At 36.6% G+C, this 15979-nt stretch overlaps 1 protein-coding gene across 1 annotated transcript in view; it reads right to left on the minus strand.

Moving 5' to 3' along the window:
- The window catches only part of SOHLH2 (spermatogenesis and oogenesis specific basic helix-loop-helix 2), a 140328-nt gene that overhangs the window by 60448 nt on the left and 63901 nt on the right, over nt 1–15979 (minus strand). The gene's annotated exons all lie outside the window — the stretch shown is intronic.

Consider the following 15979-nt stretch of genomic DNA (forward strand, 5'->3'; position numbering starts at 1 on the left):
ACCTATAAAAGTCCAGGAAAGAGACATGATCACATTTTTCTTCAAGTTGAATGTCAGGTTGCAGCTCTATGCATTCTGCTTGAAAACTGGCAGGTAACATATTTATGTTGACAGAAAATGGAGTTGCAAATACACTAAAATATTATTTTCCTGGAAATTTTGAAATGTTTTCAAATTCTTGTAACAAATCAAAAACCAAGGCTGCATATTTTTTGCTGTTCACAGGACTATGTTTAGCCAGTGTGTGCAAGTGCATAAAATTGTTCATCTTAATATGAGCTTGCCATAACTTCAGTTTCATTTGGAACGCTGTTATGGCTTGAAATATTGTATTGATAAATTGGTTTTCATCTGGAAGGCACATGTTTATCTCATTTAAATGAGTGGTTAAATCTACTAAAAATGCTAAATCTGTAACCAGTTTTTTGAGCCAGAGTCTCATTTTGCCACCCTGGGTAGAGTGCCTTAGCGTCATAACTCACAGCAACCTCAAACTCCTGGGCTCAAGCAATTCACTTGCCTCAGCCTCCTGAGTAGCTGGGACTACAGGTGCCCGCCACAACACCTGGCTATGTTTAGAGATGGGGGTCTCACTTTTGCTCAGGCTGGTCTGTAACCTGTGAGCTCAGGCAATCCACCCTCCTCGGCCTCCCAGAGTGCTGGGATTACAGGCGTGAGCCACTGTGCCCAGCCTTTGTAAACCAGTTTTCATCATCAAATTTTGGCACAAATTTGTTTTTAAATACCATGAACAACTTGAAAACATGTCACAAATCATAAAATCTTTTCAACATTTGGCCTTGACTTAGGCATCTTACTTCTGAAAAGTAAATGAGGTTGCCATAGTCAGCATCGATACTTTTAAGAAATTCCTGGAATTGGCAATGATTCAATCTCTTGGCCCTTATAAAATTCACAGTCTTGATAGTGATTTGCATAATGTTATCTATTTTTAAAGCTTATGCACATAAATTTTCTTGATGTACTAGACAATGAGATTTCATCAAATATTAGTTGGGGGCGGCAATTACAATATCTTCTATTGTTGGTACAAGTCATTCATTACTGGTGTACTATCAGTAACTATACCAGATATATTGACAATGGACAAAGAAAAATGCTTTAATATATTTTTTACTGCTTCACATAAATCTCTTGATTTAGTTGTGTCTTTTAATGGGATTAAAGAAGCCATTTTTTCAGTGGCATTATATTCGTCATCAATACCTCTAACAAAGATGGCAAGTTGAGTGGTATTTGTAGCATCAGTGATGTCATCTACTACCAAAGCACAAAATTTAAAATTAGCAGCTTTCCTCTCCCAACTTCTTTTGATAGATTTTCCAGTTTCTTCAGTTTTCCTGGCTATAGAAAAGAATATAAAAGTATTTCCCTCTTCTCAGGGCTGATGATATTTGCCATGCTTCCTATACATTGCTTAATAACATCTCCATCAGTAAGTGGGTTTTGATTTTTTTTGCTATTAATTAATTAATTAATTTATTTATTTTTTATTGTTGGGGATTCATTGAGGGTACAATAACCCAGTTACACTGATTACAATTGTTAGGTAAAGTCCCTCTTGCAATCTTGTCTTGCCCCCATAAAGTGTGACACACACTAAGGCCCCACCCTCCTCCCTCCATCCCTCTTTCTGCTTCCCCCCCCCATAACCTTAATTGTCATTAATTGTCCTCATATCAAGATTGAGTACATAGGATTCATGCTTCTCCATTCTTGTGATGCTTTACTAAGAATAATGTCTTCCACTTCCATCCAGGTTAATACGAAGGATGTAAAGTCTCCATTTTTTTTAATGGCTGAATAGTATTCCATGGTATACATATACCACAGCTTGTTAATCCATTCCTGGGTTGGTGGGCATTTAGGCTGTTTCCACATTTTGGCGATTGTAAATTGAGCTGCAATAAACAGTCTAGTACAAGTGTCCTTATGATAAAAGGATTTCTTTCCTTCTGGGTAGATGCCCAGTAATGGGATTGCAGGATCGAATGAGAGGTCTAGCTTGAGTGCTTTGAGGTTTCTCCATACTTCCTTCCAGAAAGGTTGTACTAGTTTGCAGTCCCACCAGCAGTGTAAAAGTGTTCCCTTCTCTCCACATCCACGCCAGCATCTGCAGTTTTGAGATTTTGTGATGTGGGCCATTCTCACTGGGGTTAGATGATATCTCAGGGATGTTTTGATTTGCATTTCTCTAATATATAGAGATGATGAACATTTTTTCATGTGTTTGTTAGCCATTCGTGTGTCGTCTTTAGAGAAAGTTCTATTCATGTCTCTTGCCCATTGATATAAGGGATTGTTGGCTTTTTTCATGTGGATTAATTTGAGTTCTCTATAGATCCTAGTTATCAAGCTTTTGTCTGATTGAAAATATGCAAATATCCTTTCCCATTGTGTGGGTTGTCTCTTTGCTTTGGTTATTGTCTCCTTAGCTGTACAGAAGCTTTTCAGTTTAATGAAGTCCCATTTGTTTATTTTTGTTGTTGTTGCAATTGCCATGGCAGTCTTCTTCATGAAGTCTTCCCCCAGGCCAATATCTTCCAGTGTTTTTCCTATGCTTTCTTGGAGGATTTTTATTGTTTCATGCCTTAAATTTAAGTCCTTTATCCATCTTGAGTCAATTTTTGTGAGTGGGGAAAGGTGTGGGTCCAGTTTCAGTCTTTTACATGTAGACATCCAGTTCTCCCAACACCATTTATTGAATAGGGAGTCTTTCCCCCACGGTATGTTCTTGTTTGGTTTATCGAAGATTAGGTGGTTGTAAGATGTTAGTTTCATTTCTTGGTTTTCAATTCGATTCCAAGTGTCTATGTCTCTGTTTTTGTGCCAGTACCATGCTGTCTTGACCACTATGGCTTTGTAGTACAGACTAAAATCTGGTATGCTGATGCCCCCAGCTTTATTTTTGTTACTAAGAACTGCCTTAGCTATACGGGGTTTTTTCCGGTTCCATACAAAACGCAGAATCATTTTTTCCAAATCTTGAAAGTACGATGTAGGTACTTTGATAGGAATGGCATTGAATAGGTAGATTGCTTTGGGAAGTATAGACATTTTAACAATGTTGATTCTTCCCATCCATGAGCATGGTATGTTCTTCCATTTGTTAATATCCTCTGCTATTTCCTTTCTGAGGAGTTCATAGTTTTCTTTATAGAGGTCCTTCACCTCCTTCGTTAGGTATATTCCTAGGTATTTCATTTTCTTTGAAACTATGGTGAAGGGAGTTGTGTCCTTAATTAGCTTCTCATCTTCACTTTTATTGGTGTATACAAAGGCTACTGACTTGTGGACATTGATTTTATATCCTGAAACATTACTGTATTTTTTGATGACTTCTAGGAGTCTTGTGGTTGAGTCTTTGGGGTTCTCTAAGTGTAAGATCATGTCGTCAGCAAAGAGAGAGAGTTTGACCTCCTCTGCTCCCATTTGGATTCCCTTTATTTCCTTGTCTTGCCTAATTGTATTGGCTAGAACTTCCAGCACTATGTTGAATAGTAAAGGTGACAGAGGACAACCTTGTCTGGTTCCAGTTCTAAGAGGAAAAGCTTTCAGTTTAACTCCATTCAGTAAAATATTGGCTGTGGGTTTGTCATAGATAGCTTCAATCAGTTTTAGAAATGTGCCACCTATGCCTATACTCTTCAGTGTTCTAATTAGAAAAGGATGCTGGATTTTATCAAATGCTTTTTCTGCATCTATTGAGAGGATCATGTGATCTTTATTTTTGCCTCTGTTAATATGGTGGATAACGTTTATGGACTTGCGTATGTTAAACCAGCCTTGCATCCCTGGGATGAAGCCTACTTGATCATGATGAATGACTTTTTTGATGATAAGCTGTAATCTATTGGCTAGGATTTTGTTGAGAATTTTTCCATCTATATTCATGAGTGAGATTGGTCTGAAATTCTCCTTTTTGTTTGGGTCTTTTCCTGGTTTTGGTATCAGGGTGATGTTTGCTTCATAGAATGTGTTGGGGAAGATTCCTTCTTCCTCAGTTTTTTGGAATAATTTCTGCAGTACAGGAATAAGCTCTTCCTTGAAGGTTTGATAGAATTCTGGAGTGAAGCCATCTGGACCAGGGCATTTTTTAGTTGGGAGCTTTTTTATTGTTTCTTTGATCTCAGTGCTTGAAATTGGTCTGTTCAGGAGCTCTATTTCTTCCTGGCTAAGTCTAGGGAGAGAGTGTGATTCCAAACATTGATCCATTTCCTTCACATTATCAAATTTCTGGGCATAGAGTTTCTGGTAGTATTCAGAGATGATCTCTTGTATCTCTGTGGGATCAGTTGTTATTTCCCCTTTATCATTTCTCATTGAGGTTACTAGAGATTTTACTTTTCTATTTCTAGTTAGTCTGGCCAATGGTTTATCTATTTTATTTATTTTTTCAAAAAACCAACTCCTTATTTCATTAATTTTCTGAATGATTCTTTTGTTTTCAATTTCATTGATCTCTGATTTGATTTTGGATATTTCTTTTCTTCTACTGAGTTTAGGCTTAGATTGTTCTTCTTTTTCCAATTCCATAAGATCTCTTGTGAGATTGTTGATGTGCTCTCTTTCTGTTTTTCGAATGTAGGCATCTAAAGCGATGAATTTTCCTCTCAAAACTGCTTTTGCAGTATCCCACAGGTTTGGGTAGCTTGTGTCTTCATTGTTGTCATGCTCAAGGAAGTTAATGATTTCCTGTTTTATTTCTTCCTGCACCCATCTGTTATTCAACAGAAGATTGTTTAATTTCCATGCCTTTGGGTGGGGTCGAGCATTTTTGTTAGAGTTGAGTTCCACCTTTAGTGCCTTATGGTCTGAAAAGATACAAGGTAAAATTTCAATTCTTTTGATTCTGTTGATATTTGTTTTGTGTCCTAGGATATGATCAATTTTGGAGAATGTTCCATGGGGTGATGAGAAGATTGTATATTCTTTGTCTTTGGGGTGGAGTGTTCTATATGCGTCTATCAAGCATAGTTGTTCTAGGGTCTCATTTAAATCTCTTATATCTTTGTTTAATTTCTGTTTAGAGGATCTGTCCAGCTCTGTAAGAGGTGTGTTAAAGTCCCCTGTTATGATGGTATTGTCAGATATCATATTGCTCAGACTGAGTAAGGTCTGCTTCAAGAATCTGGGAGCATTTAAATTGGGTGCATAAATATTTAGAATGGAAATGTCTTCTTGTTGTAGTTTTCCCTTGACCAATATAAAGTGACCATCTTTGTCTTTTTTGACTTTAGTTGCTTTAAATCCACATGTATCTGAAAATAAGATTGCAACTCCTCTTTTCTTCTGAATTCCATTTGCCTGAAAAATTGTCTTCCAACCCTTGACTCGGAGCTTTAATTTGTCTTTTGAAGCCAGGTGTGTTTCTTGCAGACAGCAAATGGATGGCTTGTGTTTTTTAATCCAGTCAGCCAATCTATGTCTCTTCAGTGGGGAATTCAAGCCATTAACATTTATGGAGATAATTGATATGTGTGGTAGTATTCCATTTGTCTTATTTGGTGAGAGTCCATTGCTTAGTTTTATCTTTTGCATCAGTGTGGAGGTTAGGTTCTGTCCTTTGATTTCTGAGTTCTTACTTTGCTGCTGATCCATTGTGGTGGTCAGTGTGCAGAACAGGTTGAAGTATTTCCTGTAGAGCCGGTCTTGTTGTGGCGAATTTCCTCAATGTTTGTATATCCGTAAATGATTTGATTTCTCCGTCAATTTTGAAACTTAGCTTAGCAGGGTACAGAATTCTGGGCTGAAAATTGTTCTGTTTAAGTAGATTAAAGGTAGATGACCATTGTCTTCTTGCTTGGAAAGTTTCATTAGAGAAGTCTGAGGTCACTCTGATGGATTTGCCCCTGTAGGTCAACTGGCGCTTACTCCTGGCAGCTTGCAGAATCTTTTCTTTTGTCTTGACTTTGGACAGGTTCATCACAATGTGTCTTGGAGAAGCTCGGTTAGAGTTGAGGCGACCTGGGGTCCGATAGCCCTCTGAAAGCAGTGTGTCAGAATCTTTGGTGATGTTTGGGAAATTTTCTTTTATAATATTCTCTAGTATGGCTTCCATTCCTCTGGGGCATTCTTCTTCCCCTTCTGGAATTCCTATAACTCATATGTTGGAACGCTTCATAAAGTCCCATAATTCTGACAGTGAACGTTCTGCTTTCTCTCTCTTCTTTTCTGCCTCTTTTACTATCTGAGTTATCTCAAAAACTTTGTCTTCTACCTCTGAAATTCTTTCTTCTGCATGGTCTAACCTGTTGCTGATACTTTCCATTGCATCTTTAAGTTCCCTGATTGACTGTTTCATTTCCTTCAGCTCTGCTATATCCTTTTTATATTCTTCATATCGTTCATCTGTGATTTGATTCTGTTTTTGGATTTCCTTTTGGTTATTTTCCACTTTATTAGCAGTTTCCTTCATTGTTTCCATCATTTCTTTCATTGTTTTGAACATGTGTATTCTAAATTCCCTTTCTGTCATTCCTAACATTTCTGTGTAGGTGGAATCCTCTGCAGTAGCTACCTCATGGTCCCTTGGCGGGGTTGTTCTGGACTGGTTCTTCATGTTGCCTGGAGTTTTCTGCTGATTCTTCCTCATGAGTGATTTCTTTTATCTGTTTCCTTGCCCTAATTTTCCTTTCACTTCCTCTTGCTCTTTAAGTTCTTGTGCCTGTGGACTAAGGGTTACTGGACCAGAAGGGTGAGAAGGTTGAGGAGCAAAAAAGGGATGAAAGAAAGGAGGACCGAGTGATAAGAAAAAAAAGAAAGATAGAGAAAGGAGAGGGGGTGGGGATAAGGAATATTGACAAAAAGAAGAGAGGTACAGAAAGAGGGAGACAGGGCAATATAGGTGTACAGTAGGGTACTTTGACACAACCTTAAAAAACTCCACCTTCTGAGGGTGCCCAGTTGGGTGGTTCCCTTGAGGTCAGCAGCTCTTTGCTAACCTGATCAGACACAGTACCCCACCTCCACCAAGTAGAGAGGAAAGACAAAAATGCTATAAATCAAACCAAAACAAGCAAACAGAAAACTTTACGGGGATACAATTGGGTGAAAAACCAAATGATAGCAGTAGAAACACTAGCAAAAATGAAGTTGTAGTTATTAAAAAAGGCAGCAATGTGAAATTATAATTAAACTAGAAAAATTGAGAAAGAAAAAGGGATCTGTATGGAAAAGATTGAAATTAAAAAACAAAAGAACATCAACAACGTCAAAATAAAGAAACAAAAAAAAACAAACAAAAAAAAAAAAGAAAAAAATACACAACCAAAAACAAAGCAGTTTGTATATGTTATTGAATATTGTCTGGGCAACAGGTGGTCTTCTGGGGTATGAGATGTTAGTCACAGTTCTGATACGACTGGAGGCTGCTGATTTCTCAAACCCCAGCAGGTAGACACCCTAAATCTCTCTTCAGAAGAAGAGAGCCCACTTAAAAGGCACTTTGAACTTGTAAACTTGCTGAGCAGAAGCTTTCCCAGCTTTCTCGATGGAATCACTGCTGAAGTGGCTATCCACTTACCCAGTGTGCCAAAACCGGTCTCACTCTGCCCCTGAGGGTTAGGGCTGCAAGGCGGCTCAGACCCCACCCTTAGGCTACTTGGTTGCTGGGTTACCAGCTCCCACCCGTTTCTAGCTCTGCGACCCTGAGGGCGGAGCTTGCCGGGGCAGATCACTGGCAATGGTTCCGTGTGACCCACCGCCAAACACTATTAGCTCCGTCTGGCTCAGAGGCCCAGACTGGGGCCCTAGACAACGGCCAAAGTTCTCCGCACTCCCGCTCAGGCCCTCCCCAGGGCAGTTCAACTCAGTGCCAAGTCCAAGGACATCAAAACAGTTCACAGGTAAGGCCTTTCTGGTTTGCAGTCTTGCTGCTACTGAACTTACAGTTGTGGGCGGGTTTAGACGGATTGAACACACGCGACCACTTGCCGGTTTTCCACTGTTTTAGTCCTCCTTTTGGGGTCCAGAAGTCTCTCGCTGACTCCCTGTATCCTCATAGGAGTGATGATAGGCAGTTCCCACCAGCCAGAGATGCCTGGAGTCCTATCTCCCCAGACTCACCGTGCCCAGATGCAAGGAAGCTGTTACTCGGCTGCCATCTTGCTCCGCCCTCTTGCTATTAATTTAAATGTGCTACCACATAACTAGTTTTTACAATGGAATCTATCCTGAGTTGTAACTTTTTTTTTTTTTTTGGAGAGTCTCATTTTGTCTCCTTGGTAGAGTTCAATGACATCATAGCTCACAGCAGCTCAAACTCTTGGGCTCAAGCGATTCTCTTGCCTTAGCCTCCTGAGTAGCTGGGACTACAGGTGTTTGCCACAATGCCCAAATATTTTTAGAGCTGGGGTCTTGCTCTTGCTCAGGCTGGTCTTGAAATCTTGAGCTCATGCAATCCACCCATCTCCACCTCCCAGAGTGCTAGGATTATAGGCCTGAGCCACAGAGCCTGTAACGCCTTCAGAAAATTTTGTTGAGGATTCAGACTTTTTTTCAGTTCCACTATTTTGTCCTTACAGTACAATCCTTCATATATGTTAAATATGGCAGCATGTTTTTGCATATAATGCCTTTTTAAATTATAGCCTTTGAAAACTAGCACAAATTCCCTACAAATTAAGCAGAGTGCCTTACTATTTACCTTCAAAAAAAAAAAGTAGCTGTTTGTCTATTTTTCATTGAACAATCTTCCTTCACCCATAAGTTTCTTTATGGGGGGGTTCTATTTTCTTTTGAGGCATTATAGAAGCCATGTGGGGATTAAAAAATAATAATAGATAAGGTATTACTTTTACTTTTATTATGAAATTAATTGACAGGAGAATAGAAAGCAGGGTTTGGGCCCTTCTACATCTCAGCTGCTGATGGTGGGCAAGATAGAGGAGGATAAACTGAAGCAGGCAATGTGTGGAAGGGCCCTTAATAATCAAATAAGAACACTTACCTGACTTCTAAATAACATTAAACACCTAACCTTCAATGGTAGGTTGAAATGTTATTATAATCTCAGCCTTGCCAACACCACAGGCACCAGTTATGTCTGACGGTGTCAGTTCAACTGTCTGTGCTTGGGAGATAACACATTGGAAGCCACACATGCGTACAGATACTGAGATTATGTTTATTTTATGTGATAATCGTAATAGACATTGTTGTCTATAAAGACTGAAAACTGTGCAATCGAGTTCCACCAAAAAGTCATAAATAAAAATATAACGTTTTAAGTTTTGTTGGGCCACATTCATAGCCATCCTGGGCCACATGTGACCTGCCCTATACCTACTGTAACAAAGGCTTGAAAAGATTAAACCTAACTGCATGTAACTTCACTGCCTGTAAGAACAAAATTCAACAAAATCTATAACCATTAATGTGAAATCACCATTCGCAGCATCCAATAAAAAATTAGTAATTATGACAAGCAGCAGAAAGTGAAACCCAAAACCAGGAGAAAAATCTGTCACTAGAAACTGAGAAATTACAGACATCATAGAATTAGTAAGTAAACATGTTAAAGCAGTTATTATATCCATATTCAATTATTTAAAGGAAAACAAATACAGTGAGGAAAATCGAAGATATAATAAAGAATCAAATGGTCTGTCAGAGGCTATAATTAAAGTCCCAGAAGGAGCCGAGAGGGCAGAAAATTAATAAGAAAATGGCCAAAAATTTTCCAAACTTGATGAAAACTTAAAACCTACAAATACAATAAGATCAATGAACACTATGGTATAAACACAAAACCACACTAGTATTACACCTGATTTTATTAGTTATTAACCAATATAAAACAATGACTTTGAATACCCATATTTACAGTCTTTGTGTGGGTGTGTGTCAGAGCCTACCTGGTGCAATCAACACACAGGGAATCACAGATTCTTAGTATCTGGCAGTAATTGAACCCAAACTTTCACCATTGCAGGAATCTTACAATATCCCTGACAAAGGGTCACTTAGCCTGTACTTAAAAAATTTCAGTGATGATAATAACAGTGTTAAGTAGTTGTTCTTATAAGAAATAACACTTCTGGTATTTCTGTAACTAAGATAGTAAATATGAAATTGCTTTAAAAAAGGTAAAAGAACTTTATAAACTCAATATGTTTGTAATTCACGGGTCAGATTAATTGGATATTAACTTGTAAAAATAGTCAATAACAATATGATCTCATATTTATGTAGTGCTTTATTATATTAATGCACTTTTTCATACCTCAATTATGTTTAGTGATTTTAATACCAGTTTTTGGTATTCTTTTTGTGTACCAAAGTCCCAGCATTGTTTTTGTCATAATTGTGTTATTCTGGTATTTTAAGTAAAAAATCTAAATTATTTACAAATTGAATAAGTATCTGAATTTATTTAATTAATTAATTAATTAATAGAGACCAGAAGTTCATTTCTCACAGCGCTGGAGGCTTGGAAATCTAAGGGTATAAGGGTCAGGACCCAGAAAGGGCCTTCAGGCGGCATCATCCCATTGCGGAAAGGTGGAAGGGCAGGTGAACATGTAAAAAGAGAAGGCTTGAGGGGCTGTACTCACTTTTGTAACAAACTGCTCTTGTGATAGCTGACCCACTCCTGCAAGAACTACATTAATCCCTCATTACCCAATCATGCCTTATTAGGCTCCACCTGTCTATACTTTTGCATTAGGGATTAAGTTTCCAAGATGTGAATGTTTAGGAACACATTCAAATCATAGCATGTTACCATTAGTCCCCAAATTTCTTGTCCTTGTAAAATATATTATTCACAATGTAAAATATATTATTTCCACACCAACAGTCCCCAAAACTTTTAATTGTTCTATCAACAATTCAAAATTACAAAGTCCAAGGTCTTACTTAAAACAGATATCGGTGATAGTCAAGGTACAATTTGTCCCAAGGCAAATTTCACCAGCTGTGAGCCTGTGAAATAAAAAAAACGCATCTATTTCCAAAATACAAGGATGGGGGAAGGCATAGGACAGACATCTCCATTACAAAATGAGAAGTAAGTTCACAGTAAGTTCAAAACCCAATAGGGAAAACATTAAAAACTGGAGAATAGTCTCCTCCTTTGACTCTATGACCCATATCTTGGGTGAATTTATTTATTTAACTTATGAATAAAAGACATATGTAGTCTATAAGTCTAGGCAGATCTTTATTTGTATACACAGCAAAAAGGAATCAAATAATGTTACCCATAAACCTGACAGACTTCTGTTGGACGAATAATTAGTTCCAAACAAAGAATTCTGTATTTAGTAAAACATGAATACAATAGAACTAAAATTTATATGGGTGATTATACTTTGTTTTTTGTTGTTGTTGTAATTGTTTATTTGCCTTTGTTTGTTTCAAACATTTGAGACATGCTAATTCTGAGTATGGCAGTTTCACTGGCCCCAACACACATACACTCAGGGTGATTATACTGTGTAATCTCTACCTGTGTATGATAAACTAAAGAAGAGAATGAGAAAACAGAATTGCTTTATGTAAAACAACTATATGACTCTTAATAATTTTTTAAAAACATATTCACTCCCAGTCACAAATCAAAAGGGTTTTATAAATATCTCTATAAGGTTATTAAACAAGAGATGCCTTGTTCAAAGTTAAAGAAGTTAAAGGAAAACATTGGGAATTAGCATACAACTGTCCCTTCATTACTGTTCTGACTAGTATAGGACTAGTTATTTGATTATTGGTTATTTGAATAATGGTACTAAAAACTTCTCAGTTGGAAAATGCTGCTCAAAAATATGCTCTTGACCCAATAATTAGCACTAGTGATAAATCATTTAATTTTTAAGATCATTTTTTCAGAAAATGATCAATGAATATTTCACTAAAGTTTATCTACTAATTTATATAAAAATGTTAATATATATTTCACACATTTTTATAACACCTTTGAGGTATAAATCATAAAACATACAATCAACCCATGAAAGTGTGCAATTCAATAGTTTTTATGATCTTCATAGATTTGTGTAACTGTGACTATAATCCGCTTTAGAACATTTTCATCACACCAACAAGAAAGCATTAGCGGTTATTCCCCAGCCCCTGCCCTAGACAACTACTGTCTCTGTGGATTTGCTTATTTTGGAAATTGCATATAAATGGAATTATGTAATATGTGGTCTTCTGTGATCATATTCTTTTAATTAGGATAATGTTTCCAAGGTTTATCCATGTTTTTGGCATGTATCATCATTTCATACTTTTTTTTTTTTTTTGAGACAGAGTCTTAAGCTGTTGCCCTGGGTAGAGTGCCATTGTGTCACAGCTCACAGCAACCTCAGACTCTTGGGCTTAAGCGATTCTCTTGCTTCAACCTCCCAAGTAGCTGGGACTACAGGTGCCCACCACAATGCCCAGCTACTTTTTTGTTTTGTTTTGCAGTTGTCATGTTGTTTTAGCTGGCCCGGACTTGGTTTGAACCTGCCAGTCTCGGTGTATGGTGGCTGGTGCCCTACCATTGAGCTATGGGTGCCGCCCCATGTCACACCTTTTTATTGCCAAATAATATCCTTTGTTTAGGTATATCATACTTTGTTTATTCATTCCTAGGTTGAAGGATATTTGGGTTGTTTCTACTTTTTCATTATTTGAATAATGGTATAAAAACCTTGATGTACATATTTTTATCATGTGGACGTAGGTTTCCATTTCTCTTGGGTGTATAGTAAGAGTGGACTTGCTGTGATACATAGTAACTATGTTTGACCCTTTGAGGAAATGACAGTTTTCTGAAGTTGCTGTACCATTTTACATCTTGCCAGTAATGCATGAGGGTTCCAGTTTCCTCCCATACCACCAATACTCATTATTATCTTTTTAATTATAGTAACATGTATTTATGTAAATAGTTTTTTCTGATATGTTGTTGTGCATTTATTTTGAATTCTGAAATATATTATTGTTTTGCTGATATTTTGCTTCATGAATTCTGAACTTTTCAATAAAAAACAAATATTGATATCAATACATATTTGAGTACCAAACAAAATAAAGACCCCCAAACTGTCATTTTTCCTCTGGTTATTGCGATAAATAATTAAATTTTCATATAAAACCTCACATGAAAAATTACCTTCTGAGCTTAAAACTATATAAAACCTTTTCTCTATGTATATTTTCCTTTGAGCAAAAAAGTTAGAGCTGTATGTGTACAACTCATTCCTTCTTTGCACTGCCCACTGGAAAGCTTAAATCTACATCTTTTCTTAGGAATTCTTACTAAATTTTAACTTTTATTTTTATCTTTTATTTTGCAGGTATTATTTTATACCTCTATGGTTAGTCAAAGTTAACTCACATTCCTTTTATAGAGAAACAGTATAAAAAAGTAAACAAATAAATATGTGGCATACATATAAATATACCTGATCTGTATAGCAATCCCAAGGCAACCGTTAGAATATTCCCAACTTTACAAACAATGAAACTGAGGCAACAAAAAGTAATTTATTCAAAATCAAAGCTTAGAAGTAGCAAAATTAATATTAGAACACAGTGCTCAGAGTCACTCATTTCAGTTCTGTATACTACTATCCCACCAACTTTATATTATCCCACCACTCTGTTTAACAGAGGTAGTTTCCGACATCTTAAATGTATCCCAAGGTAGTTCCTGTAGAACTAACACTTCAATATGATAGCGTCCCTGTGTTAAGATGCTCAATATTCCATAACAGTGAATTGTGATAACTGAAGTTTTTTAATTTTTATTTTTGAGACAGAGTCTTGCTCTGTCACCCTGGGTAGGGTGCAGTAAGGTCATGAAAGCTCACTGCAACCTCAAACTCCTGGTCTCAAGAGATCCTTCTGCCTCAACCTCCCAAGCTGGGACTATAGGTGACTGCCACAGTGCCCGGCTACTTTTTCTATTTTTAGTAGAGATAAGGTCTCACATTTGCTCAGGCTTTGTCTCAAACCCTAAACTCAAGCAATTCTCTTGCCTTGGCCTCCCAGAGTGTTTGGATTACAGGCATGAGCCACCATGCCTGGCCTAAGTTAACTTTAAATGTTCCTTAGTCCAGTTCCCATAATGGCTTTACCTCTACATGAAAGAAACAAACTTGTTTCATTGATGATTATAATTATTATTAATTTTCTTATGATGCTAAGATGGTATAAGGCATAAAAATTTACTATTTGTCCAGTAATATAGGGTACCTAATTACCTGCAGTTAGCTTAAAACAGAATAAATTATTTCCCATTAGTTCCAATGTAGAAAAATGTACAGAAATTTACATTTCTTTGCATTACATTTTAAAGTTATCTAAAATATTTTTTTGGCTATATGAAATTTATGCATTCTTCCTTAAAGAAAGCAAACGTCTAGCAATGTAATTATAGAAATGCATTTGGTCCTCATTTGTGATGATACTGAATAGAACTTAGGTTTAGTGCCAGATATAATGTAAAAATACCATTAGCTAGAAACTAGATTACCTCTGAGTGATTTCTGCAAATATAAAGTCTAATAATTTCACTTGTTAACATGGGTAAGTTCTTTGTATGTTCCAGACCTAGGTAAGGGTTACAAAAATCATCTAAATGGCAAAAACAGTTTAAAAATGATTAGGAGAATTCCATAAATTTTACAAATGTCTAAAAAGAACCCTTCTCTTATCTTCATTCTATCTCCTTCTGGACTTGAGTATTAGAACCCTTGGAAAGTTTGGTCCAAAGATCTAGTACATCACCAAAAATTAATATGCATGATGAAATGACTTAAGTCACCAGGTACTATATGACAGAACCTTGTGATTAAATAAGTATTTGTTTTCTAGAATGGCAAAAAACTCTAGAAATTGTGTAGTTTGCCTTAATCATTTCATAGGTATAAGAAATAAAGATGAAGTGAAGGGACTTGTCCTAGATCTCTAAAGTTCATGGCAGAATGGGGACTCTAAACAGCTGATTCATGAATGAGGATTGTTTCCATATTTCAAATCAAAATTTAAAAAGCATTTGATTTACATCTTTGTTTAAACATAGGGTTTAAAAAACAGAGCATGCTATAGCCTAAAGTACCAAAAAGTTTTTATGAACTCAACGTTTTTAGCTAATAGCCCACTAAAAACCATAGCAAAGTTACTATCAGAGCAGAGCATGGATATATTATTAAAATCAAGCATAATTATGTGAACCTTCAGGTTACCCAGGATATTTTTAAAATCACAAGCAGTTCTATTAGATATTTTAGGGTCACTAGGGAAAATTACATGCAGTCAAAGGAAAAAACTTCTGGAAAAGCATCTAAAGATAAATTTTGTTTTTCTTTCTTATCTATTTCATTCCTTGAAAAATGTGTTGAACATTAATTTCAAAAGATGGATATTATAGATGAAAAAAAGGAAGAAATAGAAATCCACAAGTTCTGAAATCATGGATTGAGTTTTGGAAGATGGTTTGATTTTGTAATCTTTTTTACTGGTCCTTTCTTGCCATTTGCCATCTTCTGATCAACTGGATTATACCTTCCCCTGAAATAAAATAAACATTAATCATGATTTTTCAGTCATCATTGTGTATGTGTAACAGAAACATTATATGCCACATAGGGAGAACTGCATGTTGCACCCAATTCCCCCAGTCCAGGATCCGTCACATGAAAATCTTCCCATGTATATTTTTTGCTTACAATGCAATCTTTAGTAGCCATATTTTATACTGCATCATCTCACCCCAGCTACTGAGGCATACAACTCATGCATAGGTAGTCCAAAGACTGGAAACGGCCCATCAGTGTTGTCTGAAGATGAAATGGACCATTCTGATACTTGCCCTTGGAATTTGAATAGACTAATTTGAATGGCTAAGAAAATAGAGGAGGGTCACAAAGTATAGCAAGGACAATAAGCAATAAGAACCCACAAATTCCTATTCTTAGATTTCCATGGGATCATTTTTCCTTTCTTGACTTACATATCTTTA

The sequence above is a fragment of the Nycticebus coucang genome, chromosome 15 (genome assembly GCF_027406575.1).
Source record: "Nycticebus coucang isolate mNycCou1 chromosome 15, mNycCou1.pri, whole genome shotgun sequence".
Classification (NCBI taxonomy): Eukaryota; Metazoa; Chordata; class Mammalia; order Primates; family Lorisidae; genus Nycticebus; species Nycticebus coucang.